The sequence below is a fragment of the Cupressus sempervirens genome, chromosome 8 (assembly GCF_028749045.1).
Source record: "Cupressus sempervirens isolate cs-2001-9-10 chromosome 8, ASM2874904v1, whole genome shotgun sequence".
NCBI lineage: Eukaryota > Viridiplantae > Streptophyta > Pinopsida > Cupressales > Cupressaceae > Cupressus > Cupressus sempervirens.
The window spans coordinates 742,291,800-742,314,948 of NC_143125.1; positions in this window are offsets into that span (position 1 = coordinate 742,291,800).

Below are 23,149 nucleotides of genomic sequence, written 5' to 3' on the forward strand. Positions count from 1 at the left end.
CAAGATGAGCATATTGGGCTGCAAATGCCTCAAACAATTTAGCAAAGTTCTTAATTGTGCCATATGGGATTCTATAAAACCATTCAAGAGCTGATCCAACCAAGCATTTGGGAAAGAGAAACAAGAGGAAGACGTCACCGTATGCCACTTCTTGGTAGTGCATGTAAAATTCTTTGATATGTGTGACAGGGTCTCCTTTTCCTCTGAATTTTTCAAACTTGGGTATCTCAAAGTGTTCGGAAAATGGTGTCATGGTAATGGCTTTGTCAAATGGGTAAAGACACACATTTTCAGACTTGAAGGTTTTTGGATCATTTCCCTGTTGGATGTTCTTCAAAGCTGTCTTGATGGCTTCCCATTCTAAATTAATGGGTGATGGTTGGGGTGCACCCAATATAAGAGTGCCCTGAGGTAGGTATGTGCTAGATGGGGCAATGGAACATGGATGGATTTGAGGTATGGGCTGGTAGGGATTGTACATGGCTTGGACAACTGAATGGTGGATGATGGGTTGCTGAGGTGGAGGAGGCACATATTGCTACATGTGTTGCGAGGCTTGCTGTAGATATGGGATTTGGGATAGGGATTGAAGGACATAGGTTGGCTATGGGATAAATGGATTGCTTTGTGGAGGTAAGGTATAAGATGGTTGTGGAGCTTGGAGAAAGGATCGGGGAGCTTGTGGAACTTGACTTTGGATTTGAGGAGTTTGACCAATATATGTGGGTTGTGCCCCCATTTGGGAGGGTATCATGGCAAAAGAGGCCAAGTAATTGGTGGTTGGTGGTGGTGGATTTCCTCCTAGAAGTTGCATAAAAAAATAGATAGTAATAGGAGGTAATGGATTAGTTGGTGGCGGAGGTGGTGGGAATTGAAAGGTTAGGAATGCAACTGATGGGGTTTGATAGCTTGGTGGCTAGATTTGAAAGCTTGGTAGAGTGGTGGTAGGAGCTTGGGTCACTTGAGAGCTTGGCAGAACATTGGTAGTAGCTTGTGGAGTTTGATAGCTTTGTGGAGTGAGGATAGTAGCTTGTGGATTTGTGGCTAATGGCACTGAGCTCCAAGGACCTAGTGGAAATGATGGAATTGTGTTCTGAGTTGAGGTAAACAACCTGGGGGTGATGAAAGGTTGATTACTTGGGCCCATGGGTGGAATCCCTATTGTATATTGCTGAGGTTGGCCAAAGATGCTAGCACTAATTTGGGAGATGGGTGGATTTGGAAGGTTGGGTTGGAGAGCAGCAGCAACAATAGTGAAGGGAGTTAATGGTGAGGTGTTTTGGGCAAAGATAGTTTGAAGTGGTGAGGTATGAACCAAGGATGGAGTGGTGGTGGCTAGATTGGCTTGTGGAATGGAGATTTCAACTTGGGTGGAGGATGGTATATTTGGGTCTGTTGGATCAAAAGGATTGGCTTGAGGCTCTTCTTTTGGCACATATTGAGGATAATTTGAATCATAAGAGCCTATTGGGAGTGGTAGTTGTCCAAAAAATGGGTGGGATGGATCTGATAAGGGAGGAGGTCTTCCAAAGTTGAAGGCTCCTATATTGTCCCTTTGAAAGTTAGCCATGATTGTTTCTTTGTTCTTGTCTATAATGGTGTTCACCAATATTGCATTTCCTAGTTGGTTCATGAAAGCTTCAATGTCAGTAGGTGATGGTATAGTGTTCTCTGGGCTAAAGGATGCTTGAGTGCTCAAGGGGAATGATGCTATTTGATCCAAATGATAGGGCTCCATTGTTTCCTTCTTCTTCTTGGCTAAGTGAGTGATGGGTGGCATGAAAATGTTCCTAGGGATGAGATGCAACAATGCTGATGGATGTAAAGGGGGAAGGCTTTTCTATGCAAATGATTTCCTAGGTTGAGGCAAAGCTATATGACTAACCTAAGGAGGATTGGGTTGGGGATTCTAACTTCAAAGATATGTTGCCAAATTATGAAAGGTCTTCTTTCCTATGTGCAAGCTTGGTGTCAACTTAAGGATAGACTGATGATCCTTTAGGGAAAACACAAGATTGACCACTTGTGGATCTCAACCTTTAGCTCAAGGTGATGAGGGATAAAAAGTGACAAAGCTAGATTACCTTAGACAAAGCTCTATCAAAAGGGATAATCTTTGTGAGATTGGTGGATTTGGAAGATGTTAGGAATGGCAAACTTTTGGCAAGGTGACTATATATGAGAAATGTTAGTCTGGTAATAGAAGCCAAATTTAAATAAAGCTTCTACAAACTAAACAAAATTCGTAAACTTCAAGATAGACTAAGATGAGCTCTCAATTGAGAATATGAGCCATTAATGGGATTTCTTAATGAGAAGCTCTCTTGTTGAGTGGCTTTGTCTAAATAGATAGGATGTATGCTCAAGCTTATGCTTCAAAAAGGGCTTCAAATGGAGTTGGAATTTGGGTGTGAGTGTATGGTTTTGATATAAAATGGCTTCTTAAAATGGCATTATGACTTTAATTCATGGATTGTGTTCTTTTGCAAAGGGGAAGGATCCAATTTATAGGCAAGAGGCTTGAGGGATTGAGGGCTAAGATGCAAGGATGGGGAAAATCCCATAGAGGGCTCAGATTGCATGAATTGAGAGCACATGGATTGTGCTTCCTTATAGCCAATCAGAGAGTGACACATGTCACAGGGTGAGAGGATGGAGGAAAGGGGAAGGATGAGTCAACAAAGGAGGCTCAAGGGATAAAATCTTCATAAAGACCCTTATAATGGCTTGTAAGAGCAATGAAAGGGCTTAGAAGAGTCATTTATGGCCTAGTGGGCTTCATAAAGTTTTATGGTTGGGATATTTTGAGGGAGATGAGAGGAATTTCGACTTGGGCTTGATTAGGAAGGTTGTAAGCTTGCTTAGGATTGTGCAAATAATTAGATGATGGATTAGGATGGTTTAGGATTAGCTTAGGGATAGGCAAGTGGATGGCATTTAATGAGGGTGGGTGAAGGAGGAGATATTTGTTAACTTTGGCTTGGGTTAGTAAGTCTTAACCCATGTTTAGGGAATGTGACAAGGTTAGGAGGGGATTAGGATTAGGTTTAAAGACATCTTCTAGAAGAGTCTAGAATTTGGATGAGGATAAAGACTTTCTAGAATAGTCTAGAACTTCCTAGGACGAGGATGAAGACTTTCTAGAAGAGTCTAAAACTTCTTAGGATGAGGATAAATTAGATTTTTAGGAAATAAATAAAGTTTTATTTATTTCAAGGGTTTGGGTTGAGGAGATATTTATTAAAACTTTTTTAATAAACATGAGGATTAATATTTAATCTTAATTAAATATTTTGAGTTGGGATTAGGGGTAGGAAATGATGGGATTAGCCTTTAATCAAAATTAAAGAAGGATTAGAAGATTTTGGAAGAGGTTAGTGGTCTTAAGGAAATTGGCCAAGTTTTGGGCAAAAAATATTTTTAAATATTTATTTTGGGTTTTTTTGTTAATTTATTAATTAAATAATTAATAAATAAGGAAATAATGTTTAAATAAGATTTAAACATTTTTGGGAGGGGTTCCTTAATTAAATATTTTTAATTAAGATAAAGGGATTTAATGACATAAAAATAAATAAATAAAATAAATAAATAAATAATAAATGATGATGTCATCAGGAATTTTTTCAAAAAATAAAAATACTTTATTTAATTTAATCTAAAGTGTTCATACTTTATTAAATTAAATTATCTCCTAAGGCTAATGTACTACAGGATTGAATTTACTTAATTTAATAAATATACCTATTTTTAATTAATTAAAAAAAATCATTTAGTTAAATGGGAAAGCTATTTTTAATTAATTAAGAAAAGTTATTTAATAAAATGGGAAGTTGTTCCTAATTGATTAAATGAAGTTATTTAATTAAATAGTAAAGTGTCTCTAATTAATTAAATAGAAAAGGTATTTATGAGAGCATGTCTCATTTTATTAAATTAAATATTCTTCCTAAATCTTCTCTTCAGTTCTAAATGGAAACTTTGAGTGAACTACTTCTCAAAATTAGAATCAATCTAGTTAACTTACTCTCTCACTCATGGAAAGTTCAGTTGACTGCTCATCACACTTAGATCAGAAACAATTCACTTCACCTGCATAAGGAAGTTTCCACCTTAACTAAATCTTTGCTTCAATCATGGCTATCGATCTGAATTGATCTCACCCATTGATGGATTCCAGGAATTCTATTTAAGGGACTCATAATTCCTTATCAAAAAAGGTTGAATCAAATTGCTATCGAATTGCTGCTGCATTGTACACTCATCTAGCTTATTACATTCACATATTCTCATTCCTAGATTAATGACATTTAGAGTTAAAATGCATACATTTAATCTAGTTTGTTTTATAAGCTCTTAGATTAATTTCATAACACATATAGACTAAATTGCACACTTATATAGAATTAGTTGCATTCTTAAATCCTTCGTTCTTAGAGGGTTTGGTTGCTTACACCTCAAATTTGAGGATATCTAATAAGAAAAATCCCTTGAGATAGAAGGCAATAGGTCATCTTGTTGAATTTTTTTTGAGTGAACAATCTCATGTTCATGTCGGGATGAATCCACATACAAAGACCATGTTGAAGTGTGTGTGTTAAACAGAGGCCACATTCCATGCATACAGTTATCACATACATTACAAACAAAGAAAAAAAACTTTCCTTTATACCATATCTTCAAAGGAACTCCTTGAGTTGGCCTTGAGGCTTTTCTAATTAATTATAATAAGATAATTAATTAATTTACAATTACAATAGTAATGTGAACTCATAGTCTATACAAATTCTTACATGTGTGATATTAAGGCATACAAACTCACTGACATCACCATCAAAATATCTTTTGTCATTGGTTGATCGCACATTAATAAATTATATCTTTGCTAAAAGATATAATGAAAACATTAGAAACAACCTCTTATTCATTTCATCTCTGTACTACTCTATAAATTAGATGCAACTTCCATACTTCTTTGATTTACATCACACACACTTAACCATGTCATTAGGACATAGTGTAGAACATGCCCATGACTATGCATCACTAGATAAAAAACTTGTCCGTACAAATAAGATCTCTGTCTTCTACTTTGCTAGTCTTCACAAACTTACTGATATGTTGACATCAATGAAAAAAATTCATGAATGCAACATGTCAATGCTCTTCAATGCTTATAATAATCCCCCAAAGGAATACCATCAAAATTCATGCTAACAATCTCTGCCTTTGGTATTGATGGAAACATAGATGAAAAATATCTAAGTTCCAAGAATACCAAATAGTACTCTACTGTTGCTATTCTCATCTTTTCAAATTGTCTTCATCAATCAAATCTAAAATCCTTTGGAACACTACTTAGTTTTTCTTCTTCTTAGGATCGGCAACAAGTGTTTACAATAAATAACTTACCATACATATCTCCCCCATACATACTTAGGAGATGTTTTTCATGCTCTTCTCCACCATTGACATTAATGACAAAGGCCTCATTATGTCAATATACTACTTTAATTTACAGCTAGCTTGAATGTCCAAAGACACTATTCAATACCAAATATCAAATACCAAATACTAAGAGTCCTCAATGACTCAGCTTATCATAGACACTCTCCCGCATATGGGAATCATCAACATTTAGTTGAGTCTAAAAATAGTGCTCTATACCACTAGATTGATGCACTCTCTACATCATCTATTTAGAAGTAGGTAGGACCCCAAGCATACCTCTAAAGTACTCAAATATCTCTTTAGGTAAGGGCTTCATAAAGATATCTACAATCTAATCTTTAGTATTCACATGCTCCAATCTGATCTCTTTTTTTGTTGCCTTCTCTCTCAAGACATGATACTTAATAGATATATGCTTAGTCTTAGAATGCAACACAAGATTCTTAAACATACTTACTATACTTGTGTTATCATAGTATATGATAAAAGGTTCTGTAAACTCAATCTGAATATCTTTTAGAATATGCTTCATCCACATAACTCGATTACAATTATTTGTCACTGCTACATACTCTACCTCAGCTGTACTTTGTGAAATTCAATCATGTTTCTTTCTCATCCAAGAAACCAATCTTCCTCCAAGGAAAAATGCTCCACCATTGGTGCTCTATCTATCATCCATGTTGCTTGCCCAATCCACATCTACATAAGCACATAGAGTGAAATCACCTAATCTATCATACCAAATTCCATAGTCATAGGTTCCTTTCAAATATTTGAATATCCTTTTTACTATTGCATAATGATAATCTTTAGGATCAACTTGAAATCTAGCTACCTTTCCAACTTCATTTTCTATATATGGTTTGGTGTGAGTTAGATATTGCAAACCTCTAGTCATGGATCTGTATTTCTTCTACTCAATTATAGGCATCTCATCCTTGCTAGATAACTTGAGACAAATTATCATAGGTGTACCAATAGGCTTACAACTTTCCAATCCAAATATCTACAAAAAATATTTCAAAAACTTAGCTTGTGAAATAAAAATACCATCACTATTTGCACAATCTGCAATCCTAGGAAGAACTTCATTTCTCCTATCATACTCATTTCAAACTCATTCTTCATCTATTTTACAAAATTATCACTTGGTTCAATGTTAGCTCCAAATAGTATGTCATCAAAAAATATTACTATAATCAACAAACCATTTTCAATTTCTCTTAAATACAAATTACCATCTACCATACCTTTAACAAATCCAAGCTTTGTCAAATACTTATCTAACCTTGCATACCAAGTTGTAGGTGCTTGCTTCAGACTATATAGGGCTTTCTTTAGTCTACATACCATATCTTTGTCTCCTGTTAGAGGGAAACCTTTAGTCTACTCAATGTATACCTCTTCTTCAAGTTCTCCATGTAGGAAGGCTGATTTAACATCCATCTGATATACTTTGAACTTCTTATTTGCTACATAAGCCAAGAACATTCTTACCACTTCCATTCTGGGTACAAGGGCATATGTCTCCTCATAATCTATTCCTTCTTGCTATGAATATCCTTTTCATACAAGTCTAGCCTTGTTTCTCACAACTTCACATTGTTCATTCATCTTATATTTGAATACCCATTTGGTTCCAATAATGTTCTTCTCTTTAGGTTTAGGAACTAACTCCCATGTTTCATTCTTCACAATCTAATCTAGTCCTTCCTTCATTCTTGAATCCAATGATCATCTTTGTGTGCTTCATCTGCACTCTTAGGTTCAACATAAGAAATTAGACATAATTCCTCATTAACTCCATTTCTTGTAACCACACCTTTGTCTTTTCTTCCAATTATATGCTCTAGAGGGTGATTCATTATGATGTTCCTTTTAGAGGTAGGAGTTTCCATATCAAATCTTATATCATCTCTTGGTTTAGACCTATGTTCTCCTCTTTGCTCAATAATTTGCACATCATTTTGTAAATCACTATTAGTCTCAAAGAAAACTTCAACATTCTTCCTAATAATTCTAGAATTATATTCTTCATCATCATAATTATAATCTAGCATCTTTTCCTTTGTACCACAATTTTCATCAATCTTTATATTTGTACACTCAACTATTGTCTTAGTTTTATGATTAAAACATTTGTATGCCTTTCTTTTCAATGAATAGCCAAAAAACATACCTTCATCACTTCTTGGATCAAACTTACCAATGTCATCATCTTTCTTAATGTAACACTTGCTTTCAAATATTAAAAAATACTTAATTGATGGTGAATGACCAAATCATAATTCATAAGTAGTCTTGCTCATGTCTTTTCTGAATGCTTTCTCCAAAATGTCTTAGATACATCATTCTCAAAAAACATCACTCTTACTAACTCTAAAACTGATCTGTTTCTTCTTTTTGCAATCCCATTTTTCTTAGGGGTCTTGGGTGAAGATAACTATCTCTTGATTCCGTTCTCTTCAAAAAAAATATTATAACTCTCTAGAGGTGAATTCTTCTCTTCTATTTGAACTCAAATATTTTATCTTAACACTAGAATCATTTTCAACTCTATTCTTAAATATCTTAAACTTCTCAAAAGCTTTAAATTTATCTTTAAGAAAAGATACCCACACCATTCTAGTGAAAGCATCAACAAAAATCATGAAATACCTTTCACCATAGAATCCTCTTGTTCTGGTAGGACCACTCAAATCTCTATGAATAATGTATAGCTTCTCTATCATAGTAAACTTATTTCTAGGAAAATATACTTTCTTCTGCTTAGCCAAAATGCACTCTTTGCAAAAAAAATTAGTAGGCTTTGTAATCTTAGGAAAGTCTCTAACTGCAAATGTGCTACTAAATTTCATGATTTATCAAAGTTTATATGACAAAATATCCTATGCCATAACTAAGAGTTATCCACTTTATCAACCAAACATGTCTTTTAAGTAGGATTTAACTGAAATACATTACCTTTGGACCTAGTTCTAGTTTCAATCATCTTACCATCCTTATCCTTGATAATGCAAGTCTTTTATGTGAATTGCAATTGATAACCTTTATCCACCAATTTTCCAACACTCAACAAGTTATGCTTTAGTCCATCAACAAAATAAACATCATTAGTGTTAGTTCTTCTATCTAAAGTAATGGATCCAATCCCTATAATATGACAAGTTGCATTATTACCAACTCTAAAAATACCTCCATCATAATTTCTAAACTTAACAAATTTATTCATATCACTATTCATGTGATGTGAACATCCACTATCTATTATCCAATTAGATTTCTTTTCAACTTGCGAAACTAGAGCTCTTTCTTATCTAATTTCTCTATCTAGATCATCTTCTTTAATAGCCACAAATCCTAGCTCATCATCACTTTCACTTTGAACTCTTTCATCAAATTCCTCATCTTCATTAGCATACAAATAATTTCTATCTCTTGTAGGCTTAAAATTTCCCTTATACTTTTTCTCTCTTTTAAGACATTTAGATGCATAACAAACAAACTCATTACATGTCCAAAATTTAAAGATATTCTTACCATATTTTTCTCTTCTCACAAGAAGTGCTATTCCTTCTTCAATCTTCTTGTCTTCATCAGATCTAGTTCTACGGCTACTAGAAAAACCTTCATGTGTACGTATGCTTATAACCATGCTAAGCCAAATATTAAGGGCACTAAAGGTGTCTCCACTCTTGTTAGTTCTCCAAATTGTCTTAGATCCACTTTTGCTACTTCCAATCTTCCAAGCAATGTTTCTCTAGTAAATTCCTTGGTTCAAAGTATTAGTAATTGAATCATTTGTGCTACTTTCTTGAATGGTGGTGTTAGAGTCTTCAAGATCTTCCATACAACCTAATCTTATTCCTTGGTTCCACCATGTCACTTGATTCTTGAAACAATCTCTGATATCCTATCAATATAGTTTCTTACAAATTTATCTTCCATCATTTTAGCATATTGAAATGCACATATCCAATTCTACAATCTTACTCTTGTTGTATGTGTATCACCTTCAAAAATAGATTCTAATGCTTTCCAAATTTTGTGAGATTCTTGAAGTGATTTTACCTAATTGTATTCATTTTTTTGGAAGATCTAATAAATAAGCTTCTCTAGCTGTCATGTTACACATGAATATATATCTCTCTACTTCATTGTATTCCTCAAGCTTCTCTTCTTTCATGATTTCCTTCTCAATCTTTGTCAAGAGCCAACATCCTAGACACATGTACAACAAATGAGTATTTATCTTGTCCTTCCATTTGTCATAGTTGTCCCCAAAAAATCTAGGACTATCCTTTATGAAAAGATTCACCATCAATCTCCCATGTTAAACTTATCCTTCAAGGACCTAGTGCTCTGATACTAATTTTTAGAATATCCACTAGTATAACTAAGTTGTGGGGGGGGGATGGTGAATCAATTATTCAACTAATATCACAATTATCAACCTTAATAAACTTTAACCATATGAGAAATAAAAAAAAACACCATAACAATATATTCATGCACAATTAACACCATATATCTTAACTAGGGAAACCCTTGATAAGAGGGAAAATCCTAGTCCGGATGGTACCAATGAGATGATTTACTAATATAAATATTCGATGGTAGAGGATAGACCCTGTTAGGAGTCTATAAAAACATTTAGTACATATTAGTCCCTTCTACAAGACTTTGAATCTCTGTTACGAGATTTTAACCTTGTTAGGAGTTGTGGAAGACTTCTAGACCCACTGCCCAAACAACTTTAAGGTTATGATCAATGAAATCACTTTCCAAATAATCTCTATATTATTCCTTGAAAAATAATATAAATGAAATGTCCTTCCTTCCTTTTCCTTTCCTTTCAATCGGGCTTATGCTCCTTCAGATCTTGTAACCAAATCATAAAACACATATCAAATAATCCCTTGGATCACTTACTCATATGTAGTAAACACTCTACTTCTTTTCACACTTTGCATTCAACACAATGATTACCACATACATCACAAACAAGGAAAAAATGTTTCCTTTATACCATATCTTTAAAATAATTCCTTGAGTAGGCCTAAAGGCTTTTCTAATTAATTATAATAAGATAATTGATTAATTTACAATTACAATAGCACTGTTGGCTCACAATCTATACAACTTCTCACACATGAAATACTAGGGCTTGCACACTTTTTGACATCACCATTAGGCTATCATCTATCACTAGTTGACTATGCATTAAAAGATTATTCCTATGCTAAAATATATAATGCAAATATCAAAAACTACTTCTTAGGTATTCTATCTTTGTACTGCTCTTTGTAAGTTAGGTACAACTTTCATACTTCTTTGACTTACATCACGTGCACTTAAACATATCATTAGGAAACAATGTAGAACATGTCCATGAACATGCATCACCAGACAAGAAAAACCTTGTTGGCACAACTAAGATTTATGTTTGTTACTCTACCAGTCTTCACAAACTTATTGATATGTTGACATAAATAAAAAAAATAGTCATGAATGCAACATGTCAATCCTCTCCAATGCTTAGAATACTCCCCCAAAGGAATATCATTAGTATCCATGCTAACTGACCCGCCTCACAATAGGTGTATCATAGTCATGCACTAGGCCTTGCTTAGGAATAATTAATTCAAACCAAGAACTATTTCTCCCACTATGAGGTGCATTTAATCTTATCAACCTAGGGATGTATACTTGAAATGGTCAGCATAATATGTGCACTAGGTCTCTTAATGAGTCACTAAGCTTATGCTGCACGAAAGTAAAAAATGCAAGGAAAAGAACTTACACTATCGCTATGGAAACTAATACACTTAACTCTATGAATACTAAAAATACAATGAAAAGATAAAAAATATTCTAACTTGGCTCATCCACTAAAACTGTTCTCACATATGTTGTAGGAACATTCACAAAGTGCATTGCTACAGGAAGGAACTCACGAGTTCTACTTAAGATACTATGAATGCTTGAAAATAAATCTATTCTATCCTAATCTAATCCACCTTCCTAGTGGGCCCCCTTGGTTGGCCTCTCTAAAATACTAACACAAGATAAAAGCCAAAAATTATTTCATTCAATTTAGAAATTCATTACATAACAAAGAACTGTAAAAAAACAACTGTAAAAGTTAACAATCTATTCTCAAAAACTATTTCTTCTAACTAGTTCTAAAACTTAACAAACTTGGATCAATTCCTATATATATAGGAAATCACCATTTGTTCCATAACAGAAAAGTAAATGACCTAGCTTAAAATCTGTAAGAGTGAAAATAGGAAGTTAACAACTGAAGGTGGGAAGAAGGAATAATGGCTTAAGGCAGGAATGATAAAGTCTGAACATCCACTCACCATAGAGTAAATGCAGAGAAGGTGATAAGTCTTCATAGTTCCTCCTTAGTCATTTCCATGTCTTTTGGAACCGTTACAACTTCCTCCACCATGGTTGCTCTTTGGCATTCTCTTCTCCTTAAATGCTGTTGATGCTTAGCTTTTGAATTCCTCCAATCATATTTTAGTCTTCATTAATAGGTTAGTTATAACAAAAAAAATGTTTTTAAATATACATTTATAAAATTAACTTCAAATATAAGAACAGACATTTTGATAACTATATGAAATACTGCATACTATGTATAATATTAGCAAAAGATGGCATAGTTTCTACCCCATAGGTTTATCATAGGTTTGGTAAACATAGGTCCACAAATGTTTTGATAAAGGTAAATAGAGTATCAACAAAGTATCTTAAACATCATAAAATAAAGGCAAATTTTGGTCTCATAACTAACATAAGCTCCTAATCAATAGGCTTAGGTTTGTGTAAAGTGCCTTTCCATCGATTTTTTGAGTATCATTCGGGTACATTTAGGCCTCCAATGATGAGCTTGAATTTTTTATACAAAAATTGCACACCAATAATCTGAAATAAATACATGAATACTCATGATATGAAACTGAGCCTCAACTGGCAAGTTGATATATCCAAGATGAATATCCAACCATGAATTTAGGACATTCTAAGCTCGTATGACTAACTTACTAAGTAGAAAGCCTCTAGAAACAACTTGTTTTGGATTGGAAATGTTTAGACAAAGAAAACCCATAAATCTTTTTTCTTTTTGAGGGGAGGTCAATCCTAACCTTGTTGGTGGGGCACAATCTTACCCCAAGGCACAATTGTACCCCAAAGAGTTGACCTTGACCTACACTACTCTGACAATATTTTTGTTCATGGATCTCACAAATTTGATGAAAGGGTATCAAAATCTGCTCTTTAATTTGGCATTCTATGCTTGCATATACAAGAAAAAGGTTTGTTTGGAATGGGGATTTACCTTAGTCAAACCCCAATTTGGAATTAATCTTGAAATATAATTGAAATAATATATATGCATAAACAAATTAAATGAAATTATTCACCTTTCTTATGTGGAAATCCTTGTGGAGGATTTGAATCCTTGAATCCACAAGCACAGATGCTCCAAATATATGTAGGATGGATGTAGGATGTCTCAAATCAATTGTCTTAGATCTTCAACACCAGTCTTGAATATATCTTTGCATAGAATAAGGCCTAGATGAATGTGGATGAAATCTTCAACAAGAGGGTTCCATAGAGTTTGAATCCCTCAATGGATAAAAATGGATCTCCTTGATGAATTGAATGCTTGAATGCTTGAAAATGGATCATCTGATATAATATCTCCTCAAAGGTTCATAGTGAGTGGATGCACAAGATAATGGTTAGAAAGTAGATCATGTTTAGAAGTAGATGTCAAAATGAGGGAAGAAGGCTTCCTTATATAGAGATCTAAGGCACAAACTCCTAGAGAAGGTTGACATAGGAGCATTAGATCCCATTTAGCCTTAAACCTTAGGAATAGACCAAGATTAAATGTAATTTAAGAGTCTACCATTTTGAAACTTGAAATAGATAACCCCAAAGTGGGAAAAGAAACTTTCTGAAGCCTAAGATCTCAAAACTCCCAGAAATTGAAAATAGGACCTAGGGTCAGGGATGAGGTTGAGCCTACTCTAAGTTAGGGTTAAGATCATCCTTGACCTAGGTTAGGGTCGAGGTTGATCTTGACCTAGAAGGTTTTCCTTGACCTAGAGGACAAAGTCATAAGTTTCAAGGAGTAGTTGGTTAGAAATAGGCCAGAAATAGAGAGAGAGAGAGAGAGAGAAATAGAACAAGGGGAAAACAACTAGGTCCATGCAAAGACCCATTCAAGGAACTTGACATTAACCCAAACCACTTACTCAGATCACTAAGGGCCTGTTTGGTTGTTGCAATAGGACTAGAACAGGAAGAGAAATTATAATTTTTAAAATATTTTTTGTTTGGTAAGCTCAATCAAAATTTGGAATAGGAAGGCATATTCCAATTTTACCCCTAAAATGAACATATGTCTATGGCAAAAAAAATCTATTATTGGAAAAGGCCATTTCTATTCCTAGTTTGGTTTTTTTTTAAACATTTTTTTTTCAATTTTTCAACTTTTCATTTTTTTTAAAAATTTCATTTTCTTAAAATATTTTTAAAATTATATCTATTTGTTTTAAAAAATGAAATAAATTATATTTCTCATTAACTTCAATCAATAAAATAAAAATGAAAATAAATTAACCTTTTTACCATTATTGAAAAAATTAACCAAAAATAATAAATTAAACCAAAATTTTTTTAAAGATAATATTTTTAAAAATACAAAACTTAACCTTATTCCTATTCCATTTTTTTACAACTAGACAATGGATTAACATATTCCCAATCAAATTCCAAGTGAACCAAACATGATTGGAATTTCCCTTTTCTATTCCCATTTCCCATTTCCAATTCCATTCCATTTTTCTATTCTAATTTTTAATTCCTATGGCAGCAACAAAATGGGCCGTAAATGCTCTTAACATGGAAGTGCTTCCATTTTAAGACAATATACATACCATCTTGGATGATAAAATCCAACCACTTTGTCCTGTCAAGTGTAACAAGTTCTATACAAGCCTTCCAAACTTCACCAGAATTAGGATCCTTTGGGTAGAAATTATCGAGTTCCTTGAACCCAACTACCTCAATCTATATTTGTGTCAAAAAAATATATCTTCTACTAGGAGCATCTACAACTTTGTTAGACTTCCCACTCACATCTTTCAAAATAAATATATAACTCTACAAAAACTCAACCTAGTTCAAATGTCTCTGGTTCAATTTTTCTTGATAATGCAAATATTGCAAAGTTTGACGATCAGTATACAAAATAAAATCCTTAGGAAGAAGTCAGTGTCTCTAATTCTTCAATGCCTGAACTATAGCATAAAATTGTTGATCATAAAAAAATATATTGTCTTTTGGCATCATTCAACTTCTCACTAAAATAAGCAACAAGTCTACCTTATTGGCTCAAAATAACTCTAGTTGTAGTACCAGTAGCATCAGAATCTACTTGAAACACCTTGTTAAAATATGGAAGTGCTAAAATAGGCTGCTCTGTAACTTTTTATTTCAACATATTAAAAATCTTATCTTTTTCTACAGTCCAGTTAAATTCTTTCCTATCCTATCTCATTATTTTTGTCAAAGGTCCACAAATACTATTAAAACCTCTTATTAACTTTTTGTAAAAACTAAATAGTCCATGAAAAGATATCACCTCTATAGTACTCTTTAATGTCAGCCATTCAAGGATAGTCTTCACTTTGTTTGGGTCCATTTTTAAACCTTCTACTGAGACTACAAATCTCATGTACACTAACTCCACAAAATTGCACTTCTTCAAGTTTATCAACAACTTCTCTTTCCTCAACTTATTAAACACCTTTTGAATATGCATTAAATTCTCCTCTAGTTTCTTACTAAAGATCAATATATCATATAGGTAAACAATGCCAAATTTACCCATAAAATTCTTTGACACCTCATTCATGAGCCACATGAAAGTGCTTGGTGCATTGGTTAGCCTAAAAGACATGACTACCCACTCATATAGTCCTTCCCTTATCTTGAAAGAAGTCTTCCACTGATCTCCTTTTTTGATGTGAACCTTATGGTACCCCCTCTTCAGATCTATCTTTGTGAAATACACAACTCCACTCAAATAGTCCATAATATCATCCATCCTTGGCAATGCAAATTTGTACTTGATTGTGATCTTGTTGATACCCCATGAATCTGTGCCCATCCTCCATTCTCTATTCTTATTTTGTGCTAATATTTCTAGTACAACACATAGAATCAGACTCTCTCAAATCAACCCCTTCTACTACAACTCTTGAACTTGTTTGTTCAATTCTTCACTTTATGCTGGTGTCATTCTATGCACTACCTTGTTTAGAAAACTATTTCCTGGAATCAAATCTATCTAGTGACTAATCTTCCTCACTAGGGGTAATCTATTTGGTACATTATCTAACACAATATCAAGAAAATATCCCAAAAAATCTGCAACTTCTGCAGGTACCTCTACTTCTTCTTTACCATCCTTTGGGATTACAACAAAACACGTACGCTCATCCTTCATACCTTGGAGAAAATTCTTTCCATAAAAAATAATTCTAGAAGTACTACATACCTTTTCTTATTTCTCCTTCAATGAATTCAACTTATGTTTCACTCCATCCTTTGTCAGGAGTGTAGGTATTTACTTGCCCATTATGTACAACATGCCTATCAAACTACCACAACCTACCTAACAACATATGGAATATGTCCATAGGTATGATATCACATAACACCTCATTCTGGTAGCTTCCAATCTTGAACTTCACTAAGAATTGCTTATTGACAATGACCATGTGGTCATCTTGCACCCAAGAAATACAGTATAGAGAGGGTATTTTTTCCTATTTAACTTCAACTTTGTGAGAATATTTTTTGACACCAGATTGTTAGTGCTTCTAACATCAATGATCACATAACAAAAATTATCTTCACATTTTATGCAAAAGCATCTGAGGTCTTCTCTATTTACCCTAGTAGTCTAATGTAGGGGCATACTTGGTTTCTTATCTTTCCTACTCTTTTTAATCAATGGTTTATGAGTTCTAACAATTCTTATCAAGTTTTAGTAGTTACTAAGTGGCTATAGTTGAGTGACTGTCTTGACTAAGTTCATGTATCAACCGAGTTGGATTTCTGGCTAAGTTCTAGTATTGAATAAGTTGCAGTTCTAGGTGAGTTCTAGTATTGACCAAGTGTTTTCACATGTTGAGTTGGTTAGTAGCTTGTGTGACAATTTGTAATGTTTACTGAGTTTCTTTGATGACCATGGTCTTTCATGTGTCAAGTAGTCTGGAGACCCTTTTGGTAGTTAGTCATGTATTGGTTTCTTCATTGACCAAGTTATCTATGATCATTTAATAGTTTTAGCCAACCTTTGCATTTAATTTAGTGATATGTATTTGAGGTTTTTTGTGAGCTGATTTGTGGCTTGGATATAAATTTATTGTAATGGTTTATTTAGTTGGTAATTTTTAATAGTCTGACTTGTGGTCGTGCAAGTATTTAAGGGGATCTTGGGTAGAGTATTAGGAGGATTATTCCATGATGGAGTCTTAGCATGGAGTAGCTTGGAGTTAGAGTTCACGTTTGGGTCTGGAGATATATTCTTCTTTAGATGTATCTTTCTTTGTAATGGTTGTAACCCATAAGGTCATACAGTTGGGCATGTTGGATGTAAACTGTTATCATTTTTTACACCCCCGCCAAGATTCAAATTTCAAATGTTTACCCGCCAACGGCTAGTGTGCAGAGTTAATGTTATTTTAAATGCTCGATCAAACCTTATAATATGTTCTGTGGCCCGCAAGTCTTCCATCGTCAGATCTAAAGAATATCTACGATTGGCGCTATCTCGCCATGGGAAGTTGCACGGTGGATACGTTAGCGACATAGCGCCCTTCTGCCGCATGTTAGGTGGGTCCCCTTTTCCTTGATTATTTCTTTGGTGCTAGGTTTTTATAGTTCCACAAAGGGTACCATGGCACTATCAAAAAATCTGAGCTTCTCACTGTTAGCGACATAGTGGCCAGACAAAAAGTGATCCTGTGGCAAGGTTTGGAAGTAAGGTGGGTCCCAGGTGTTCCCCATCAGATATCAGTGAGGATTTGTCAAACACATTGGCAGTGGATTCATCTTTTCATTGGCTAAGTATAACTATGTGGAGTATGGGTCCTACTTTCCTTGGCAGGCCGCAGACAGGGGTTCATTAGAAAGTTGGCAGGTGACCAGTTCCTATTGGCTATGCACTGAGAAGTCAGATATATCTTGCTCACCATAAGATTAGTTTAGATATGTGATGGGCACTATCTCACTATGGAGAACTAAAAGAATTTTAACCATAGTGACATAGCACCTTGGTGACGCGTGGCATGTGGGTCCATTTTTATCTTGTGGGCTGCAAGATGAACAAGTGGCTTGTCTTCCGTGGTAGCTGTCACACAAGTTAGAGTACGTAGGTGGATCTTATTGGCCCATTCAATTAACTAGGTATGCAATATTGCAAAGAGTTTGAGCACCATAGATGTGAATTTGATCCATGGTTGGCATCATGTCACTATTAAGAGTTGCACAATAGATACCCATAGCGACATAATGCCTTGGTGACGCATGGCATAGATGACATAATGGGCCTACCCTTCTTCAAAGTGATAGTACATCTCATCCTCAGTGGCAGTTGTTAGATGGGTTAGAATACGGTGGTATTTTTTCATTGGTCCATTCAGCTAGCTCGCGATGTAGTTGTACAATTTTGTGGATCACCGTAGATCTAAGGAAGATCTACGATAGGTGCTATCTCGCTATGGAGAACTATGAGAATTTTAACCATAATGACATGGTGCCCTTTTGCCTCGTGGATCAGGGGGGCTAGGTCTCACCAAGGTATGTGTGCCACGGATTACTAGGTGTCATTCAGGTGTGGTGCAGTTGTCAAGATGGTGCTAGGTATGATGGGCCCAGGGTAAGAACAAGCATAGTATTACGATGAGTCTTCACAATCATCAGATTTTAGGAAGATAGATGGTTGGCATTATCGTGCTATTGAAAGTTGCACACTATATACCATAGCGACATAGTGCCTCAATGACACATGCAAGGTGGGCCCGTGTTATCTCATGAACCTCAAGGATGATGCCAGGTTATGCTAGGTAGATACCAGGTGTGTTGACATCATTTCATGGGCCCAAAAGTTGAAAAGCAAAGTGCAGGATACGACAAGTCTCCATGATCGTCAGATTAAGAAAGATCCATGGCAGGCACTATCTCGCTATGGAGAGCTACGAGGAAGATATTCATAGCAACATAACACCTTGGTGACACGTGTCTTGTAGGCCTGGCCAAGGTTGATAGTTAACGACTGGCAATTAGTGTAACTGTCATAGCTGGAGTTTAAGGAGTTGGCGCGGTTAGTGATGAAAGAGATGGTCAACTATGTAGGACTTTTGCGAGGTGGCAAAATAAAAAGAGGCTGTTGGTCCACATGGTCTGTCCTACTTATAGAAATAGGTTGACTGGATGACCCTGCTTATTCATGCACCAAAAATGATAAGGAATCAGGTTTGTTGCACGATGTGATCTTCATGATCGATCCCAACTACTATGAAATGAATGCAGAACAAGAAGAACACTCCACCACCCATATTTTGACCCATCTACCTAACCAAGAAAATTAATGGCACTATTTTTGTCTTCTTAGGGCCCTGTTCCAAATCATTGTGTCTGGATCTGCATCCAGATCAGATTTCCCCTTGATTGTTCTCTGCAGGACTTAATGGCAGGTAGCTGCGAAGTCACTTTAGCTGGAAGAGATGTTAGTTATTCCTGAACTATAAAGGAAAATTTTGTAGATTTTGTTAAGGGGGGATCATTCTCTATTGTTCTTTGCTATTGCTTTGTAATTCTAGTGTAAATTCCCTTGTGCCTCTGAATTGTATGACATACTGCCTTATCTCCTTCAGCCATTGGCATGAAAGTGCAAGAACTATTTGCCTCCACTAGTGTTTTGTGGATATCTGCAACCTACATGACTGTATCTCTTTTGGCCTGTGAATGATGTATAAGTGAATCTTCTCTTTCCTTGTGTCATTCATTTTGGTTCTTTGATCTATTTGTGGTTATTAGATTAAAGCAAGTCTGAATGCATATATCCTTGGTTTCATTCTGGTTCGATAGTGCATGTATGGTCAGAGATTGGTTTGAACACTCTATTCTAGTGCATCACCTCTTTAGATTAGATCAGGTAGATTTGCTTCATGCTCTCCTTCTCCCTTTGCCCCTCCAAGAGTATTTAGGTGCACCCTGATAGTAAGAGGAAACTGGCCTTCTCTGGAGACTCAACCTCATAGTTCAAGTCCCACAACTTGGAGGTTGTTTCCATGTTTCACTAGGTTGTCCTCATGCATAGGCTTTGGACAAGGGTGCAAACCTAAGTGATAACATAAACTTATTCATTCAAATATATAGAATATTCTCTCTTTAGATCTAAATCTCATTCCTCTTGTTCATTTTCTATTGTGTGTTTGTTTACTGAGAGTTGGATTACTTCACTTTGGGGTATATTTGGATTTGTCATTCATCAAATGGTATCAAAGCATAGTCTTTCCTAGGTGCATAGAAAGATCATCGAGTGTGAGAAAATTTTTACGTAGACCTTGGATTGGGTGAAGTTTATCAGAGAAGAGTTTGTTTTCAAAAGTCCTAGCTTGTTGGTGATTTTGGTGTAGGGTAGTAGATCTATGGATTTGGCCTACACTTGTAGAGCACTCACCACTTGTGTTCCTTGTTATATGAAAAGATGTTTTGTGGAAGGAGAGATGCTAATCTAGAGTTGTTTGACTTGCTAAGAGAAATAATAGCCAGAGTAGAAGCTATTGAGTTAGCACAAGACCATGGAAGACATCTTGATGATCATGAGAGTAATCTGAAGGATGAGTGTGATTCCTTTTGGGTTGAATTTCATAAAAGGATTGATGATTTGCAATAGTATAATTTGAGTTGGCACCTAAGGATTAGAAAGAAGATTATTTGGCTAGTTAAGGAGATTATGAAGAGAAGAAGATAGATCATGGAAGTACTTAATGATTTTTTTTAAGTTAATGAGGTATCTTTTGGTTTACATGAGTAGACATATGGATTTGAGATGGAAATTGTAGGGCATATTGTTGTGTGAAATGAGATTGCTAAAGAGGAGTGTTTCACTTATGTTGGTGAGGAATTGCATGTTTCTGTTATTAAAGGTGATGTTAATGTGATTGAGCATTTATATGTTGTTTTCATTGCAAATATGGAGTTACATGTTCCTCCTGTTATGGATGTTATTGATCTAGATGTTGCTTTTGATAAGAAGATGAATTTACTTGCTAGTAATGTGGACATGGATTTACATGATGTTTTTGTGGATGATATGGATCTAAACTTATATGATGTTGTTGAGATACTAAAGGATATGGATGTTTCTACTGATGTATATTTTGATGATACTTCTATTATGGATTTTAGATTATATGTTGTTGCTGATCAAGTTTATAATTTGAATATTTTTTTTGATCATGTTTTCATGTATGAGGATGATGTTATAGATGATTGTGATGATAAGTTGTAGAGATTACTTGTGGAGCATTGTGATTTTTGGTTGAGTGAGCATATTGATTAGTTAGATAAAATTCTTATGTTTGAATGGATGAAGCACAAATGTTTTATTTTTGGATCTGATCTCTTTTCTTTGAAGGATTGGAAGCCTTTGGTGAGGATGAAGATGGTTTCAAATATTTCTTTTGGAAACAAAATGTGGGACATATTTTTCTATTTACCTAGGGAGTTTGATTTAGAAGCATTTGAGGTTTTTCTATTTATCTTGGTAGTCTAATACAAGGGAATCCTTGGTTTCTTAGCTTTCCTACTCTTTTAAGGAAATGGTTGCAAAGTTTTGACAATAATTACCAAGTTGTAGTAGTTATCAAGTGGCTATGTTTCTGAGTGGAAGTTTTGACTAAGTTCATGTATCAACCGAGTTGTAGTTTTGGCTGAGTTCTAGTATTGACTGAGTTTATGTATTGATTGAGTTGTAGTACTAGCCGAGTTCTAGTATTGACTGAGTGCTTTTACATGTTGAGTTGGTTGATAGCTTATGTGCTTAGTTGTAGTGTTCACATAGTTTCTTTGATGGCCAAGCTCTTTCATGTGTTGAATACTTTGGTGATCCTTCTGGTGGTTAGTCATGTCTTGGTTTCTTCATTGAATGAGTTGTCTATGATTGGTTTCTAGTTTGAGTTGACCTTTGTATTTAATTTAGTGTTATGTATTTAAGGTTTGTTGTGAGCCAACTTGTGGCTTGAATATATATTTAATGTAAGGGTTTATTTAGTTTGTAATTTGTAATATACTGACTTATGATAGTGCAAGTATTTAAGGGGGTCTTGGGTAGAGTTGTAGGAGGATAATTCCATGTTGGAGTCTAAGCATGGAGTAGCTTGGAGTTGGACTTTGCATTTGGGTCCAGAGATCTATACTTCTTTAGATGTATGTTACTTTGTAATGGATGTAACCCAAAAGGCCATACAACTGGGTATGTTGGATGTAAAGTTCTTGATTCAAATATATGGAATATTCTCTCTTTGGATCTAAATCTCATTCCTCTTGTTCATTTTCCACATTGTGTTTTATTTATAGTTGGATTACCTCATTTTGCAATATATCTAGATTTTTCATTCATCAACATTTTTCCTTGGTTCCAAACAAATGCCTCCTTTACTAAGGTTCATTCTCACCACTCAAGAAGACTCTCCTAATAACTAAGACTTCTCCTCTTTTAGAATCTACAAAATGAGATGATTTGGTATCTTCATCAATATGCACAACTCTAGCCTTGCCTTTAGTTCTCCAATCTATCCTTCTTTGGCATTGGGAACACTCAAATTCTCTATGCCCTTCTTGTCCACAGTGAAAATATTTTCTATGGAAGCCTCCTCTTCCACATCCTTGTCCTCTGCCTCTTACTCTCTGATCTCTATTTTTCTAATCATGGAAATGATTGGAATTATTTTCCCTCTAGTTTTGACTACTACTTCTAGCCTTATCCTTGTTCTTCTAATCATCATTTTGGCCTCCATAAGACCATCTGCTAGATCTTCCACCACAACCTCTTCCACTATTCTTGTTATCAATTTTTTTTTCAACTTCTCCTCAAATATTAGGGAAAACTAGTATGGCTCCTCAATATTGGTTATTCAAACTAGACTTAGCTCCTCCTAAATTCTTGGCCTTAACCCATTAAGATAATCTGCCACTTTCTCCTTATCATCTTCTGCATGACCAGTTCTAATGAGAACTCAGTAGAACTCTTCGATATAATCTTGAAAATATCTTCCTACTTTCTTCAACCCTTGCATTTTATTCAAAAAATAAAGCTCATAGTCCATGAGAATTAATTGTCACTTCATTCTAGCTATCATTCCATCCCATCTGGTGATTTTTTTCCTTCCCTCTTCTATTTTGCTCCAATTGGATCTCCTGCTACTAGATCTTTGAGTGACCCTTCAATTTGGCCTTTTCAAACTTGACCCTATATAGATCTTCAATATATTCATACTCAAAGTAATCTTCCAATTAATTGTTCCAATTGATCAATTCCTTTGGGCTAATATTTCCCAAAAATTTGGGAACATCAAACTTAGGTCTT